We start from the raw sequence: 20,518 nt of genomic DNA on the forward strand, positions 1-20,518 counted from the left end.
TACCTCCAGTCAGTCTATAGACAGGTAGATCAGTGATGCCTCCAGTCAGTCTATAGAGAGGTAGATCAGTGATGCCTCCAGTCAGTCTATAGAGAGGTAGATCAGTGATACCTCCAGTCAGTCTATAGAGAGGTAGATCAGTGATGCCTCCAGTCAGTCTATAGAGAGGTAGATCAGTGATGCCCCCAGTCAGTCTATAGAGAGGTAGATCAGTGATGCCTCCAGTCAGTCTATAGAGAGGTAGATCAGTGATACCTCCAGTCAGTCTATAGAGAGGTAGATCAGTGATGCCTCCAGTCAGTCTATAGAGAGGTAGATCAGTGATACCTCCAGTCAGTCTATAGAGAGGTAGATCAGTGATACCTCCAGTCAGTCTATAGAGAGGTAGATCAGTGATACCTCCAGTCAGTCTATAGAGAGGTAGATCAGTGATGCCTCCAGTCAGTCTATAGAGAGGTAGATCAGTGATACCTCCAGTCAGTCTATAGAGAGGTAGATCAGTGATGCCTCCAGTCAGTCTATAGAGAGGTAGATCAGTGATGCCTCCAGTCAGTCTATAGAGAGGTAGATCAGTGATGCCTCCAGTCAGTCTATAGAGAGGTAGATCAGTGATACCTCCAGTCAGTCTATAGAGAGGTAGATCAGTGATGCCTCCAGTCAGTCTATAGAGAGGTAGATCAGTGATACCTCCAGTCAGTCTATAGAGAGGTAGATCAGTGATACCTCCAGTCAGTCTATAGAGAGGTAGATCAGTGATACCTCCAGTCAGTCTATAGAGAGGTAGATCAGTGATGCCTCCAGTCAGAATGTTAGGGTTGCACTTCTCAGTCTAAATAGGTGACCCAGCTAAATGCCTTCTATGCTTCGAGGCAAGCAAAAAATGAACCATGCATTAGAGCACCAGCTGTTACGGACGACTGTGTGATCCGCAGCTAATGTGAGTAAGCCCTTTAAACAGGTTAACATTTACAAGGATTAAATGCCAGAAGGATTACCAGGACGCATTTTCATGCGCTGACCAGCTGGCAGGTGTCTTCACTGACATTTTCAATCTCTCTCGGACCCAGTCTGTAATACCAACATGTTTCAAGCAGACCACCATAGTCCCTGTGCCCAAGAACACAAAGGTAACCTGCCTAAATGACTACAGACCCGTAGCACTCACGTCTGTAGCCATGAAGTGCTTTGAAAGACTGGTTATGGCTCACATCATCCCAGACACCCTGGACCCACAAAAATTCGCATACCGTCCCAACAGATCCACAGATGATGCATTCTCTATAGCATTCCACACTGCCCTTTCCCACCTGGACAAAAGGAACACCTATGTGAGAATGCTATTCATTGACTACATCTCAGAGTTCAACACCATAGTACCCTCAAAGCTTATCACTAAGCTAAGGACCCTGGGACTGAACAACTCCTTCTGCAACTGGATCCTGGACATCCTGACGGGGGCTCCTCAACACGGGGGCTCCTAAGGGGTGCATGCTTGGTCCCCTCCTGTACTCCTGTTCACCCATGATTGTGTGGCCAGGCACGACTCCAACACCATCAAGTTTGCTGACGACAGGATGGTGGTAGACCTGATCACCGGCAACAATGAGACTAGATGGAGGAGGTCAGTGTCCTGGCAGTGTGGGGCTGGAACAACAACTTCTTATTCAATTAAATACAAGGAGCTGATCATGGACTACAGGAAATGGGGGGTGGTTGAGAGCTTCAAGTTCCTCGGTGTCCAAATCACTAAGAACTTTAAATGGTCCACACATGCGCACAGTCGTGAAGAGGTTGAAAAGGTTTGGCATGGGCCCTCAAATCCTGAAAAGGTTCTACATCTGTACCACTGAGCACCTTGACTGGCTGCATCACGTGCTTCTACATCTGTATTGCTTGCTATTTGGGGTTTGGGGCTACAAGCTTGGCACGCCTGTATTTGTGGAGTTTCTCCAATTCTTCTCTGCAGATCCTCTCAAGTTCTGTCAGGTTGGATGGGGAGCTTTGGTGCACAGATATTTTCATGTTTCTCCAGAGATGTTCGATCGGGTTCAAGTTCGGGCTCTGGCTGGGCAACTCAAGGACATTTAAAGACATGTCTCGAAGCCACTCTTGTGTTGTCTTGGCTGTGTGTTTAGGATCTTTGTCCTGTTGTAAGGTAAACCTTAGTCCCAGTCCCAGGTCCTGAGTGCTCTGGAGCAGGTTTTCATCAAGGATCTCTGTACTTTGCTCTGTTCATCTTTCCCTAGATCCTGACTAGTCTCCCAGTCCCTGCTGCTGAAAAACATCCCCACAGCATGATGCTGCCACCAACATGCTTCACCGTAGGGGTAGTGCCAGGTTTCCTCCAGACATGATGCTTGGCATTCAGGCCAAATAGTTCAATCTTGGTTTCATCAGACCAGAGAATCTTGTTTTTCATGGTCAGAGTCCTTTAGGTGCCTTTTGGCAAACTCCAAGCAGGCTGTCATGTGCCTTTTTACCATAAAGGCCTGATTGGTGGAGTGCTGCAGAGATGGTTGTCCTTCTGGAAGGTTCTCCCATCTCCAGAGGAACTCTGGAGCTCTGTCAGAGTGACCATCGGATTCTTGGTCACCTCCCTGATCAAGGCCCTTCTCCCCCGATTGATCAGTATGGCGGGCAGCCAGCTCTAGGAAGAGTCTTGGTGGCTCCAAACTTCTTCCATTTAAGAATGATGGAGGCCACTGTGTTCTTGGGGACCTTCAATGCTGCAAACATTTATTGGTTCCCTTCCCCAGATCTGTGCCTCGACACAATCCTGTCTTGGAGCTCTACGGACACTTCCTTTCGACCTCATGGCTTGGTTTTTGCTCTGACATGCACTGTCAACTGTGGGACCTTATATTGACAGGTGTGTGCCTTTCCAAATCATGTCCAATCAATTGAATTTACCACAGGTGGACTCCAACCAAGTTGTAAAAACATCTTAAGGATGATCAATGGAAACAGGATGCACCTGAGCTCAATTTCGAGCCTCATAGCAAAGGGTCTGAATATTTATGTAAATAAGGTATTTCTGTTTAGAATTTTTTATAAATTAGCAAACATTTCTAAAAATCTGTTTGCACTTCGTCATTATGGGGTATTTTGATGTCATTATGGGGTATTTTGTGTACAGTGCATTCGGAAAGTCCTCAGACCCCCTGACTTTTTCCACATTTTGTTACGTTACAGCTTTATTCTAAAATTGATTAAATTGGAAATGTTCCTCATCAATCTACACACAATACCCCATAATGGCATCACAATACCCCATAATGGCATCACAATACCCCATAATGGCATCACAATACCCCATAATGACATCACAATACCCCATAATGGCATCACAATACCCCATAATGGCATCACAATACCCCATAATGACATCACAATACCCCATAATGGCATCACAATACCCCATAATGGCATCACAATACCCCATAATGGCATCACAATACCCCATAATGGCATCACAATACCCCATAATGGCATCACAATACCCCATAATGACATCACAATACCCCATAATGATATCACAATACCCCATAATGACATCACAATACCCCATAATGGCATCACAATACCCCATAATGGCATCACAATACCCCATAATGACATCACAATACCCCATAATGGCATCACAATACCCCATAATGACATCACAATACCCCATAATGGCATCACAATACCCCATAATGGCATCACAATACCCCATAATGGCATCACAATACCCCATAATGGCATCACAATACCCCATAATGGCATCACAATACCCCATAATGGCATCACAATACCCCATAATGGCATCACAATACCCCATAATGACATCACAATACCCCATAATGGCATCACAATACCCCATAATGGCATCACAATACCCCATAATGGCATCACAATACCCCATAATGACATCACAATACCCCATAATGGCATCACAATACCCCATAATGGCATCACAATACCCCATAATGACATCACAATACCCCATAATGGCATCACAATACCCCATAATGGCATCACAATACCCCATAATGGCATCACAATACCCCATAATGGCATCACAATACCCCATAATGGCATCACAATACCCCATAATGGCATCACAATACCCCATAATGGCATCACAATACCCCATAATGGCATCACAATACCCCATAATGGCATCACATTACCCCATAATGACATCACAATACCCCATAATGGCATCACAATACCCCATAATGACATCACAATACCCCATAATGGCATCACAATACCCCATAATGGCATCACAATACCCCATAATGGCATCACAATACCCCATAATGGCATCACAATACCCCATAATGACATCACAATACCCCATAATGGCATCACAATACCCCATAATGGCATCACAATACCCCATAATGGCATCACAATACCCCATAATGGCATCACAATACCCCATAATGGCATCACAATACCCCATAATGGCATCACATTACCCCATAATGACATCACAATACCCCATAATGGCATCACAATACCCCATAATGGCATCACAATACCCCATAATGGCATCACAATACCCCATAATGGCATCACAATACCCCATAATGGCATCACAATACCCCATAATGGCATCACAATACCCCATAATGGCATCACAATACCCCATAATGACATCAAAATACCCCATAATGGCATCACAATACCCCATAATGGCATCACAATACCCCATAATGGCATCACAATACCCCATAATGGCATCACAATACCCCATAATGACATCACAATACCCCATAATGACATCACAATACCCCAAAATGACATCACAATACCCCATAATGGCATCACAATACCCCATAATGGCATCACAATACCCCATAATGACATCACAATACCCCATAATGGCATCACAATACCCCATAATGACATCACAATACCCCAAAATGACAAGGCAAAAACAGGTTTTTAGAAATGTTTGCAATCTGGAGAAGGGTACCAAAACATTTCTGCAGCACTGAAGTTCCCCAAGAACACAGTGGCCTCCATCATTCTTAAAAACCAAGACTCTTCCTAAAGATAGCTGCCCGGCCAAACTGACCAATCGGGGGAGAAGGGTCTTATCCATTTTAAAATAAGGTTGTAATGTAACAAAATGTGAAAAATATCAAGGGGTCTGAATACTTCCCGAATGCACTGCATCTATTCCATCACTCCAGTATCCCTGTCTCCTTCCCCCTATACATATCTACCTCCATCACTCCAGTATCTCTGTCTCCTTCCCCCTATACATATCTACCTCCATCACTCCAGTATCCCTGTCACCTTCCCCCTATACATATCTACCTCCATCACTCCAGTATCCCTGTCTCCTTCCCCCTATACATATCTACCTCCATCACTCCAGTATCCCTGTCTCCTTACCCCTATACATATCTACCTCCATCACTATACATATCTACCTCCATCACTCCAGTATCTCTGTCTCCTTCCCCCTATACATATATACCTCCATCACTCCAGTATCCCTGTCTCCTTCCCCCTATACATATCTACCTCCATCACTCCAGTATCCCTGTCCCCTTCCCCCTATACATATCTACCTCCATCACTCCAGTATCTTTGTCTCCTTCCCCCTATACATATCTACCTCCATCACTATACATATCTACCTCCATCACTCCAGTATCCCTGTCTCCTTCCCCCTATACATATCTACCTCCATCACTCCAGTATCCCTGTCTCCTTCCCCCTATACATATCTACCTCCATCACTATACATATCTACCTCCATCACTCCAGTATCCCTGTCTCCTTCCCCCTATACATATCTACCTCCATCACTCCAGTATCCCTGTCCCCTTCCCCCTATACATATCTACCTCTATCACTCCAGTATCCCTGTCTCCTTCCCCCTATACATATCTACCTCCATCACTCCAGTATCCCTGTCTCCTTCCCCCTATACATATCTACCTCCATCACTCCAGTATCTCTGTCTCCTTCCCCCTATACATATCTACCTCCATCACTCCAGTATCCCTGTCCCCTTACCCCTGTACATATCTACCTCCATCACTCCAGTATCCCTGTCACCTTCCCCCTATACATATCTACCTCCATCACTCCAGTATCCCTGTCACCTTCCCCCTATACATATCTACCTCCATCACTCCAGTAACCCTGTCTCCTTCCCCCTATACATATCTACCTCCATCACTCCAGTATCCCTGTCACCTTCCCCCTATACATATCTACCTCCATCACTCCAGTATCCCTGTCTCCTTCCCCCTATACATATCTACCTCCATCACTCCAGTATCCCTGTCACCTTCCCCCTATACATATATCTACCTCCATCACTCCAGTATCCCTGTCTCCTTCCCCCTATACATATCTACCTCCATCACTCCAGTATCCCTGTCACCTTCCCCCTATACATATATACCTCCATCACTCCAGTATCCCTGTCTCCTTCCCCCTATACATATCTACCTCCATCACTCCAGTATCCCTGTCACCTTCCCCCTATACATATCTACCTCCATCACTCCAGTATCCCTGTCCCCTTCCCCCTATACATATCTACCTCCATCACTCCAGTATCCCTGTCTCCTTCCCCCTATACATATCTACCTCCATCACTCCAGTATCCCTGTCTCCATCCCCCTATACATATCTACCTCCATCACTCCAGTATCCCTGTCTCCTTCCCCCTATACATATCTACCTCCATCACTCCAGTATCCCTGTCTCCTTCCCCCTATACATATCTACCTCCATCACTCCAGTATCCCTGTCCCCTTCCCCCTATACATATCTACCTCCATCACTCCAGTATCCCTGTCACCTTCCCCCTATACATATCTACCTCATCACTCCAGTATCCCTGTCACCTTCCCCCTATACATATCTACCTCCATCACTATACATATCTACCTCCATCACTCCAGTATCTCTGTCTCCTTCCCCCTATACATATATACCTCCATCACTCCAGTATCCCTGTCTCCTTCCCCCTATACATATCTACCTCCATCACTCCAGTATCCCTGTCCCCTTCCCCCTATACATATCTACCTCCATCACTATACATATCTACCTCCATCACTCCAGTATCCCTGTCTCCTTCCCCCTATACATATCTACCTCCATCACTATACATATCTACCTCCATCACTCCAGTATCCCTGTCTCCTTCCCCCTATACATATCTACCTCCATCACTATACATATCTACCTCCATCACTCCAGTATCCCTGTCTCCTTCCCCCTATACATATCTACCTCCATCACTCCAGTATCCCTGTCCCCTTCCCACTATACATATCTACCTCTATCACTCCAGTATCCCTGTCTCCTTCCCCCTATACATATCTACCTCCATCACTCCAGTATCCCTGTCTCCTTCCCCCTATACATATCTACCTCCATCACTCCAGTATCTCTGTCTCCTTCCCCCTATACATATCTACCTCCATCACTCCAGTATCCCTGTCCCCTTACCCCTGTACATATCTACCTCCATCACTCCAGTATCCCTGTCCCCTTCCCCCTATACATATCTACCTCCATCACTCCAGTATCCCTGTCTCCTTCCCCCTATACATATCTACCTCCATCACTCCAGTATCCCTGTCTCCTTCCCCCTATACATATCTATGTCCATCGCTCCAGTATCCCTGTCTCCTTCCCCCTATACATATCTACCTCCATCACTCCAGTATCCCTGTCACCTTCCCCCTATACATATCTACCTCCATCACTCCAGTATCCCTGTCACCTTCCCCCTATACATATCTACCTCCATCACTCCAGTATCCCTGTCACCTTCCCCCTATACATATCTACCTCCATCACTCCAGTATCCCTGTCTCCTTCCCCCTATACATATCTACCTCCATCACTCCAGTATCCCTGTCACCTTCCCCCTATACATATATCTACCTCCATCACTCCAGTATCCCTGTCTCCTTCCCCCTATACATATCTACCTCCATCACTCCAGTATCCCTGTCACCTTCCCCCTATACATATATACCTCCATCACTCCAGTATCCCTGTCTCCTTCCCCCTATACATATCTACCTCCATCACTCCAGTATCCCTGGTACCTTCCCCCTATACATATCTACCTCCATCACTCCAGTATCCCTGTCCCCTTCCCCCTATACATATCTACCTCCATCACTCCAGTATCCCTGTCTCCTTCCCCCTATACATATCTACCTCCATCACTCCAGTATCCCTGTCTCCATCCCCCTATACATATCTACCTCCATCACTCCAGTATCCCTGTCACCTTCCCCCTATACATATCTACCTCCATCACTCCAGTATCCCTGTCTCCTTCCCCCTATACATATCTACCTCCATCACTCCAGTATCCCTGTCTCCTTCCCCCTATACATATCTACCTCCATCACTCCAGTATCCCTGTCTCCTTCCCCCTATACATATCTACCTCCATCACTCCAGTATCCCTGTCTCCATCCCCCTATACATATCTACCTCCATCACTCCAGTATCCCTGTCACCGTCCCCCTATACATATCTACCTCCATCACTCCAGTATCCCTGTCTCCTTCCCCCTATACATATCTACCTCCATCACTCCAGTATCCCTGTCCCCTTCCCCCTATACATATCTACCTCATCACTCCAGTATCCCTGTCACCTTCCCCCTATACATATCTACCTCCATCACTATACATATCTACCTCCATCACTCCAGTATCTCTGTCTCCTTCCCCCCTATACATATATACCTCCATCACTCCAGTATCCCTGTCTCCTTCCCCCTATACATATCTACCTCCATCACTCCAGTATCCCTGTCCCCTTACCCCTATACATATCTACCTCCATCACTCCAGTATCCCTGTCTCCTTCCCCCTATACATATCTACCTCCATCACTCCAGTATCCCTGTCCCCTTCCCCCTATACATATCTACCTCCATCACTCCAGTATCCCTGTCACCTTCCCCCTATACATATCTACCTCATCACTCCAGTATCCCTGTCACCTTCCCCCTATACATATCTACCTCCATCACTATACATATCTACCTCCATCACTCCAGTATCTCTGTCTCCTTCCCCCTATACATATATACCTCCATCACTCCAGTATCCCTGTCTCCTTCCCCCTATACATATCTACCTCCATCACTCCAGTATCCCTGTCCCCTTCCCCCTATACATATCTACCTCCATCACTATACATATCTACCTCCATCACTCCAGTATCCCTGTCTCCTTCCCCCTATACATATCTACCTCCATCACTATACATATCTACCTCCATCACTCCAGTATCCCTGTCTCCTTCCCCCTATACATATCTACCTCCATCACTATACATATCTACCTCCATCACTCCAGTATCCCTGTCTCCTTCCCCCTATACATATCTACCTCCATCACTCCAGTATCCCTGTCCCCTTCCCACTATACATATCTACCTCTATCACTCCAGTATCCCTGTCTCCTTCCCCCTATACATATCTACCTCCATCACTCCAGTATCCCTGTCTCCTTCCCCCTATACATATCTACCTCCATCACTCCAGTATCTCTGTCTCCTTCCCCCTATACATATCTACCTCCATCACTCCAGTATCCCTGTCCCCTTACCCCTGTACATATCTACCTCCATCACTCCAGTATCCCTGTCCCCTTCCCCCTATACATATCTACCTCCATCACTCCAGTATCCCTGTCTCCTTCCCCCTATACATATCTACCTCCATCACTCCAGTATCCCTGTCTCCTTCCCCCTATACATATCTATGTCCATCGCTCCAGTATCCCTGTCTCCTTCCCCCTATACATATCTACCTCCATCACTCCAGTATCCCTGTCACCTTCCCCCTATACATATCTACCTCCATCACTCCAGTATCCCTGTCACCTTCCCCCTATACATATCTACCTCCATCACTCCAGTATCCCTGTCACCTTCCCCCTATACATATCTACCTCCATCACTCCAGTATCCCTGTCTCCTTCCCCCTATACATATCTACCTCCATCACTCCAGTATCCCTGTCACCTTCCCCCTATACATATATCTACCTCCATCACTCCAGTATCCCTGTCTCCTTCCCCCTATACATATCTACCTCCATCACTCCAGTATCTCTGTCTCCTTCCCCCTATACATATCTACCTCCATCACTCCAGTATCCCTGTCCCCTTACCCCTGTACATATCTACCTCCATCACTCCAGTATCCCTGTCTCCTTCCCCCTATACATATCTACCTCCATCACTCCAGTATCCCTGTCTCCTTCCCCCTATACATATCTATGTCCATCGCTCCAGTATCCCTGTCTCCTTCCCCCTATACATATCTACCTCCATCACTCCAGTATCCCTGTCACCTTCCCCCTATACATATCTACCTCCATCACTCCAGTATCCCTGTCACCTTCCCCCTATACATATCTACCTCCATCACTCCAGTATCCCTGTCACCTTCCCCCTATACATATCTACCTCCATCACTCCAGTATCCCTGTCTCCTTCCCCCTATACATATCTACCTCCATCACTCCAGTATCCCTGTCACCTTCCCCCTATACATATATCTACCTCCATCACTCCAGTATCCCTGTCTCCTTCCCCCTATACATATCTACCTCCATCACTCCAGTATCCCTGTCACCTTCCCCCTATACATATATACCTCCATCACTCCAGTATCCCTGTCTCCTTCCCCCTATACATATCTACCTCCATCACTCCAGTATCCCTGGTACCTTCCCCCTATACATATCTACCTCCATCACTCCAGTATCCCTGTCCCCTTCCCCCTATACATATCTACCTCCATCACTCCAGTATCCCTGTCTCCTTCCCCCTATACATATCTACCTCCATCACTCCAGTATCCCTGTCTCCATCCCCCTATACATATCTACCTCCATCACTCCAGTATCCCTGTCACCTTCCCCCTATACATATCTACCTCCATCACTCCAGTATCCCTGTCTCCTTCCCCCTATACATATCTACCTCCATCACTCCAGTATCCCTGTCTCCTTCCCCCTATACATATCTACCTCCATCACTCCAGTATCCCTGTCTCCTTCCCCCTATACATATCTACCTCCATCACTCCAGTATCCCTGTCTCCATCCCCCTATACATATCTACCTCCATCACTCCAGTATCCCTGTCACCGTCCCCCTATACATATCTACCTCCATCACTCCAGTATCCCTGTCTCCTTCCCCCTATACATATCTACCTCCATCACTCCAGTATCCCTGTCCCCTTCCCCCTATACATATCTACCTCCATCACTCCAGTATCCCTGTCACCTTCCCCCTATACATATCTACCTCATCACTCCAGTATCCCTGTCACCTTCCCCCTATACATATCTACCTCCATCACTATACATATCTACCTCCATCACTCCAGTATCTCTGTCTCCTTCCCCCCTATACATATATACCTCCATCACTCCAGTATCCCTGTCTCCTTCCCCCTATACATATCTACCTCCATCACTCCAGTATCCCTGTCCCCTTACCCCTATACATATCTACCTCCATCACTCCAGTATCCCTGTCTCCTTCCCCCTATACATATCTACCTCCATCACTCCAGTATCCCTGTCCCCTTCCCCCTATACATATCTACCTCCATCACTCCAGTATCCCTGTCACCTTCCCCCTATACATATCTACCTCATCACTCCAGTATCCCTGTCACCTTCCCCCTATACATATCTACCTCCATCACTATACATATCTACCTCCATCACTCCAGTATCTCTGTCTCCTTCCCCCTATACATATATACCTCCATCACTCCAGTATCCCTGTCTCCTTCCCCCTATACATATCTACCTCCATCACTCCAGTATCCCTGTCCCCTTCCCCCTATACATATCTACCTCCATCACTATACATATCTACCTCCATCACTCCAGTATCCCTGTCTCCTTCCCCCTATACATATCTACCTCCATCACTATACATATCTACCTCCATCACTCCAGTATCCCTGTCTCCTTCCCCCTATACATATCTACCTCCATCACTATACATATCTACCTCCATCACTCCAGTATCCCTGTCTCCTTCCCCCTATACATACAGTGGGGAGAACAAGTATTTGATACACTGCCGATTTTGCAGATTTTCCTACTTAAAAAGCATGTAGAGGTCTGTAATTTTTATCATAGGTACACTTCAACTGTGAGAGACGGAATCTAAAACAAAAATCCCGAAAATCACATTGTATGATTTTTAAGTAATTAATTAGCATTTTATTGCATGACATAAGTATTTGATACATCAGAAAAGCAGAACTTAATATTTGGTACAGAATCCTTTGTTTGCAATTACAGAGATCATACGTTTCCTGTAGTTCTTGACCAGGTTTGCACACACTGCAGCAGGGATTTTGGCCCACTCCTCCATACAGACCTTCTCCAGATCCTTCAGGTTTCGGGGCTGTCGCTGGGCAATACGGACTTTCAGCTCCCTCCAAAGATTTTCTATTGGGTTCAGGTCTGGAGACTGGCTAGGCCACTCCAGGACCTTGAGATACTTCTTACGGAGCCACTCCTTAGTTGCCCTGGCTGTGTGTTTCGGGTCGTTGTCATGCTGGAAGACCCAGCCACGACCCATCATCAATGCTCTTACTGAGGGAAGGAGGTTGTTGGCTAAGATCTCGCAATACATGGCCCCATCCATCCTCCCCTCAATACGGTGCAGTCGTCCTGTCCCCTTTGCAGAAAAGCATCCCCAAAGAATGATGTTTCCACCTCCATGCTTCACGGTTGGGATGGTGTTCTTGGGGTTGTACTCATCCTTCTTCTTCCTCCAAACACGGCGAGTGGAGTTTAGACCAAAAAGCTCTATTTTTGAATCATCAGACCACATGACCTTCTCCCATTCCTCCTCTGGATCATCCAGATGGTCATTGGCAAACTTCAGACGGGCCTGGACATGCGCCTGCTTGAGCAGGGGGACCTTGTGTGCGCTGCAGGATTTTAATCCATGACGGCGTAGTGTGTTACTAATGGTTTTCTTTGAGACTGTGGTCCCAGCTCTCTTCAGGTCATTGACCAGGTCCTGCCGTGTAGTTCTGGGCTGATCCCTCACCTTCCTCATGATCATTGATGCCCCACGAGGTGAGATCTTGCATGGAGCCCCAGACCGAGGGTGATTGACCATCATCTTGAACTTATTCTATTTTCTTCTATTTTCTAATAATTGCGCCAACAGTTGTTGCCTTCTCACCAAGCTGCTTGCCTATTGTCCTGTAGCCCATCCCAGCCTTGTGCAGGTCTACAATTTTATCCCTGATGTCCTTACACAGCTCTCTGGTCTTGGCCATTGTGGAGAGGTTGGAGTCTGTTTGATTGAGTGTGTGGACAGGTGTCTTTTATACAGGTAACGAGTTCAAACAGGTGCAGTTAATACAGGTAATGAGTGGAGAACAGGAGGGCTTCTTAAAGAAAAACTAACAGGTCTGTGAGAGCCGGAATTCTTACTGGTTGGTAGGTGATCAAATACTTATGTCATGCAATAAAATGCAAATGAATTACTTAAAAATCATACAATGTGATTTTCTGGATTTTTGTTTTAGATTCCGTCTCTCACAGTTGAAGTGTACCTATGATAAAAATTACAGACCTCTACATGCTTTGTAAGTAGGAAAACCTGCAAAATCGGCAGTGTATCAAATACTTGTTCTCCCCACTGTATCTACCTCCATCACTCCAGTATCCCTGTCCCCTTCCCACTATACATATCTACCTCTATCACTCCAGTATCCCTGTCTCCTTCCCCCTATACATATCTACCTCCATCACTCCAGTATCCCTGTCTCCTTCCCCCTATACATATCTACCTCCATCACTCCAGTATCTCTGTCTCCTTCCCCCTATACATATCTACCTCCATCACTCCAGTATCCCTGTCCCCTTACCCCTGTACATATCTACCTCCATCACTCCAGTATCCCTGTCCCCTTCCCCCTATACATATCTACCTCCATCACTCCAGTATCCCTGTCTCCTTCCCCCTATACATATCTACCTCCATCACTCCAGTATCCCTGTCTCCTTCCCCCTATACATATCTATGTCCATCGCTCCAGTATCCCTGTCTCCTTCCCCCTATACATATCTACCTCCATCACTCCAGTATCCCTGTCACCTTCCCCCTATACATATCTACCTCCATCACTCCAGTATCCCTGTCACCTTCCCCCTATACATATCTACCTCCATCACTCCAGTATCCCTGTCACCTTCCCCCTATACATATCTACCTCCATCACTCCAGTATCCCTGTCTCCTTCCCCCTATACATATCTACCTCCATCACTCCAGTATCCCTGTCACCTTCCCCCTATACATATATCTACCTCCATCACTCCAGTATCCCTGTCTCCTTCCCCCTATACATATCTACCTCCATCACTCCAGTATCCCTGTCACCTTCCCCCTATACATATATACCTCCATCACTCCAGTATCCCTGTCTCCTTCCCCCTATACATATCTACCTCCATCACTCCAGTATCCCTGGTACCTTCCCCCTATACATATCTACCTCCATCACTCCAGTATCCCTGTCCCCTTCCCCCTATACATATCTACCTCCATCACTCCAGTATCCCTGTCTCCTTCCCCCTATACATATCTACCTCCATCACTCCAGTATCCCTGTCTCCATCCCCCTATACATATCTACCTCCATCACTCCAGTATCCCTGTCACCTTCCCCCTATACATATCTACCTCCATCACTCCAGTATCCCTGTCTCCTTCCCCCTATACATATCTACCTCCATCACTCCAGTATCCCTGTCTCCTTCCCCCTATACATATCTACCTCCATCACTCCAGTATCCCTGTCTCCTTCCCCCTATACATATCTACCTCCATCACTCCAGTATCCCTGTCTCCATCCCCCTATACATATCTACCTCCATCACTCCAGTATCCCTGTCACCGTCCCCCTATACATATCTACCTCCATCACTCCAGTATCCCTGTCTCCTTCCCCCTATACATATCTACCTCCATCACTCCAGTATCCCTGTCTCCTTCCCCCTATACATATCTACCTCCATCACTCCAGTATCCCTGTCTCCTTCCCCCTATACATATCTACCTCCATCACTCCAGTATCCCTGTCTCCATCCCCCTATACATATCTACCTCCATCACTCCAGTATCCCTGTCACCGTCCCCCTATACATATCTACCTCCATCACTCCAGTATCCCTGTCTCCTTCCCCCTATACATATCTACCTCCATCACTCCAGTATCCCTGTCCCCTTCCCCCTATACATATCTACCTCCATCACTCCAGTATCCCTGTCACCTTCCCCCTATACATATCTACCTCATCACTCCAGTATCCCTGTCACCTTCCCCCTATACATATCTACCTCCATCACTATACATATCTACCTCCATCACTCCAGTATCTCTGTCTCCTTCCCCCCTATACATATATACCTCCATCACTCCAGTATCCCTGTCTCCTTCCCCCTATACATATCTACCTCCATCACTCCAGTATCCCTGTCCCCTTACCCCTATACATATCTACCTCCATCACTCCAGTATCCCTGTCCCCTTCCCCCTATACATATCTACCTCCATCACTCCAGTATCCCTGTCTCCTTCCCCCTATACATATCTACCTCCATCACTATACATATCTACCTCCATCACTCCAGTATCCCTGTCTCCTTCCCCCTATACATATCTACCTCCATCACTATACATATCTACCTCCATCACTCCAGTATCCCTGTCTCCTTCCCCCTATACATATCTACCTCCATCACTATACATATCTACCTCCATCACTCCAGTATCCCTGTCTCCTTCCCCCTATACATATCTACCTCCATCACTCCAGTATCCCTGTCCCCTTCCCCCTATACATATCTACCTCTATCACTCCAGTATCCCTGTCTCCTTCCCCCTATACATATCTACCTCCATCACTCCAGTATCCCTGTCTCCTTCCCCCTATACATATCTACCTCCATCACTCCAGTATCCCTGTCTCCTTCCCCCTATACATATCTACCTCCATCACTCCAGTATCCCTGTCCCCTTACCCCTGTACATATCTACCTCCATCACTCCAGTATCCCTGTCCCCTTCCCCCTATACATATCTACCTCCATCACTCCAGTATCCCTGTCTCCTTCCCCCTATACATATCTACCTCCATCACTCCAGTATCCCTGTCTCCTTCCCCCTATACATATCTATGTCCATCGCTCCAGTATCCCTGTCTCCTTCCCCCTATACATATCTACCTCCATCACTCCAGTATCCCTGTCACCTTCCCCCTATACATATCTACCTCCATCACTCCAGTATCCCTGTCACCTTCCCCCTATACATATCTACCTCCATCACTCCAGTATCCCTGTCACCTTCCCCCTATACATATCTACCTCCATCACTCCAGTATCCCTGTCTCCTTCCCCCTATACATATCTACCTCCATCACTCCAGTATCCCTGTCACCTTCCCCCTATACATATATCTACCTCCATCACTCCAGTATCCCTGTCTCCTTCCCCCTATACATATCTACCTCCATCACTCCAGTATCCCTGTCACCTTCCCCCTATACATATATACCTCCATCACTCCAGTATCCCTGTCTCCTTCCCCCTATACATATCTACCTCCATCACTCCAGTATCCCTGGTACCTTCCCCCTATACATATCTACCTCCATCACTCCAGTATCCCTGTCCCCTTCCCCCTTTACATATCTACCTCCATCACTCCAGTATCCCTGTCTCCTTCCCCTATACATATCTACCTCCATCACTCCAGTATCCCTGTCTCCATCCCCCTATACATATCTACCTCCATCACTCCAGTATCCCTGTCACCTTCCCCCTATACATATCTACCTCCATCACTCCAGTATCCCTGTCTCCTTCCCCCTATACATATCTACCTCCATCACTCCAGTATCCCTGTCCCCTTCCCCCTATACATATCTACCTCCATCACTCCAGTATCCCTGTCACCTTCCCCCTATACATATCTACCTCATCACTCCAGTATCCCTGTCACCTTCCCCCTATACATATCTACCTCCATCACTATACATATCTACCTCCATCACTCCAGTATCTCTGTCTCCTTCCCCCTATACATATATACCTCCATCACTCCAGTATCCCTGTCTCCTTACCCCTATACATATCTACCTCCATCACTCCAGTATCCCTGTCCCCTTACCCCTATACATATCTACCTCCATCACTCCAGTATCCCTGTCTCCTTCCCCCTATACATATCTACCTCCATCACTATACATATCTACCTCCATCACTCCAGTATCCCTGTCTCCTTCCCCCTATACATATCTACCTCCATCACTATACATATCTACCTCATCACTCCAGTATCCCTGTCTCCTTCCCCCTATACATATCTACCTCTATCACTCCAGTATCCCTGTCTCCTTCCCCCTATACATATCTACCTCCATCACTCCAGTATCCCTGTCTCCTTCCCCCTATACATATCTACCTCCATCACTCCAGTATCTCTGTCTCCTTCCCCCTATACATATCTACCTCCATCACTCCAGTATCCCTGTCTCCTTCCCCCTATACATATCTACCTCCATCACTCCAGTATCCCTGTCCCCTTCCCCCTATACATATCTACCTCCATCACTCCAGTATCCCTGTCCCCTTACCCCTGTACATATCTACCTCCATCACTCCAGTATCCCTGTCCCCTTCCCCCTATACATATCTACCTCCATCACTCCAGTATCCCTGTCTCCTTCCCCCTATACATATCTACCTCCATCACTCCAGTATCCCTGTCTCCTTCCCCCTATACATATCTACCTCCATCACTCCAGTATCCCTGTCACCTTCCCCCTATACATATCTACCTCCATCACTCCAGTATCCCTGTCTCCTTCCCCCTATACATATCTACCTCCATCACTCCAGTATCCCTGTCTCCTTCCCCCTATACATATCTACCTCCATCACTCCAGTATCCCTGTCTCCTTCCCCCTACACATATATACCTCCATCACTCCAGTATCCCTGTACATTGTTAATATGGTACTGATCCTGTATATAGTCACCTTACCCCTATACATATCTACCTCCATCACTCCAGTATCCCTGCACATTGTTAATATGGTACTGACCCTGTATATAGTATGATTATCCCTATACATATCTACCTCCATCACTCCAGTATCCCTGCACATTGTTAATATGGTACTGACCCTGTATATAGTATGATTATCCCTATACATATCTACCTCCATCACTCCAGTATCCCTGTACATTGTTAATATGGTACTGACCCTGTATATAGTCACCTTAACCCTATACATATCTACCTCCATCACTCCAGTATCCCTGTACATTGTTAATATGGTACTGACCCTGTATATAGTCACCTTAACCCTATACATATCTACCTCCATCACTCCAGTATCCCTGTACATTGTTAATATGGTACTGACCCTGTATATAGTATGATTATCCCTATACATATCTACCTCCATCACTCCAGTATCCCTGCACATTGTTAATATGGTACTGACCCTGTATATAGTATGATTATCCCTATACATATCTACCTCCATCACTCCAGTATCCCTGCACATTGTTAATATGGTACTGACCCTGTATATAGTATGATTATCCCTATACATATCTACCTCCATCACTCCAGTATCCCTGCACATTGTTAATATGGTACTGACCCTGTATATAGTATGATTATCCCTATACATATGTACCTCCATCACTCCAGTATCCCTGTACATTGTTAATATGGTACTGGCCCTGTATATAGTCACCTTCCCCCTATACATATCTACCTCCATCACTCCAGTATCCCTGTACATTGTTAATATGGTACTGACCCTGTATATAGTCACCTTCCCCCTATACATATCTACCTCCATCACTCCAGTATCCCTGTACATTGTTAATATGGTACTGACCCTGTATATAGTCACCTTAACCCTATACATATCTACCTCCATCACTCCAGTATCCCTGTACATTGTTAATATGGTACTGACCCTGTATATAGTCACCTTAACCCTATACATATCTACCTCCATCACTCCAGTATCCCTGTACATTGTTAATATGGTACTGACCCTGTATATAGTATGATTATCCCTATACATATCTACCTCCATCACTCCAGTATCCCTGCACATTGTTAATATGGTACTGACCCTGTATATAGTATGATTATCCCTATACATATCTACCTCCATCACTCCAGTATCCCTGCACATTGTTAATATGGTACTGACCCTGTATATAGTATGATTATCCCTATACATATCTACCTCCATCACTCCAGTATCCCTGCACATTGTTAATATGGTACTGACCCTGTATATAGTATGATTATCCCTATACATATGTACCTCCATCACTCCAGTATCCCTGTACATTGTTAATATGGTACTGGCCCTGTATATAGTCACCTTCCCCCTATACATATCTACCTCCATCACTCCAGTATCCCTGTACATTGTTAATATGGTACTGACCCTGTATATAGTCACCTTCCCCCTATACATATCTACCTCCATCACTCCAGTATCCCTGTACATTGTTAATATGGTACTGACCCTGTATATAGTCACCTTAACCCTATACATATCTACCTCCATCACTCCAGTATCCCTGCACATTGTTAATATGGTACTGACCCTGTATATAGTCACCTTCCCCCTATACATATCTACCTCCATCACTCCAGTATCCCTGTACATTGTTAATATGGTACTGACCCTGTATATAGTCACCTTACCCCTATACATATCTACCTCCATCACTCCAGTATCCCTGTACATTGTTAATATGGTACTGACCCTGTATATAGTCACCTTAACCCTATACATTATCTACCTCCATCACTCCAGTATCCCTGTACATTGTTAATATGGTACTGAACTGACCCTGTATATAGTCACCTTACCCCTATACATATCTACCTCCATCACTCCAGTATCCCTGTACATTGTTAATATGGTACTGAACTGACCCTGTATATAGTCACCTTCCCCCTATACATATCTACCTCCATCACTCCAGTATCCCTGTACATTGTTAATATGGTACTGAACTGACCCTGTATATAGTCACCTTCCCCCTATACATATCTACCTCCATCACTCCAGTATCCCTGTACATTGTTAATATGGTACTGAACTGACCCTGTATATAGTACGATTACTTAGTGTTCTTATCTACCTTGTTTTTTCTAGTATTACATTGTTAGTGATTACTGCATTGTTGGGGTCGCAATATATGGATATACAGTGGGGAGAACAAGTATTTGATACACTGCCGATTTTGCAGGTTTTCCTACTTACAAAGCATGTAGAGGTCTGTAATTTTTATCATAGGTACACTTCAACTATGAGAGGCGGAATCTAAAACAAAAATCCAGAAAATCACATTGTATGATTTTTAAGTAATTAATTTGCATTTTATTGCATGACATAAGTATTTGATACAT

General features: G+C 45.9%; 1 protein-coding gene across 5 annotated transcripts in view; it reads right to left on the minus strand.

Moving 5' to 3' along the window:
• mapre3b (microtubule-associated protein, RP/EB family, member 3b) overlaps positions 1-20,518 on the minus strand; it is a 66,125-nt gene that overhangs the window by 30,199 nt on the left and 15,408 nt on the right. Inside the window, exon 1 of one of the 5 annotated variants that reach the window (XM_071412376.1) lies at positions 996-1,090. The exons of the other annotated variants lie outside the window; for them this stretch is intronic. The gene's annotated coding sequence lies outside the window, so the exon portion shown is untranslated. Of the gene's footprint in view, positions 1-995; positions 1,091-20,518 lie in introns of those variants that run through there. 5 annotated transcript variants of the gene reach the window in all.

Source organism: Salvelinus alpinus, chromosome 8 (assembly GCF_045679555.1).
Source record: "Salvelinus alpinus chromosome 8, SLU_Salpinus.1, whole genome shotgun sequence".
NCBI lineage: Eukaryota > Metazoa > Chordata > Actinopteri > Salmoniformes > Salmonidae > Salvelinus > Salvelinus alpinus.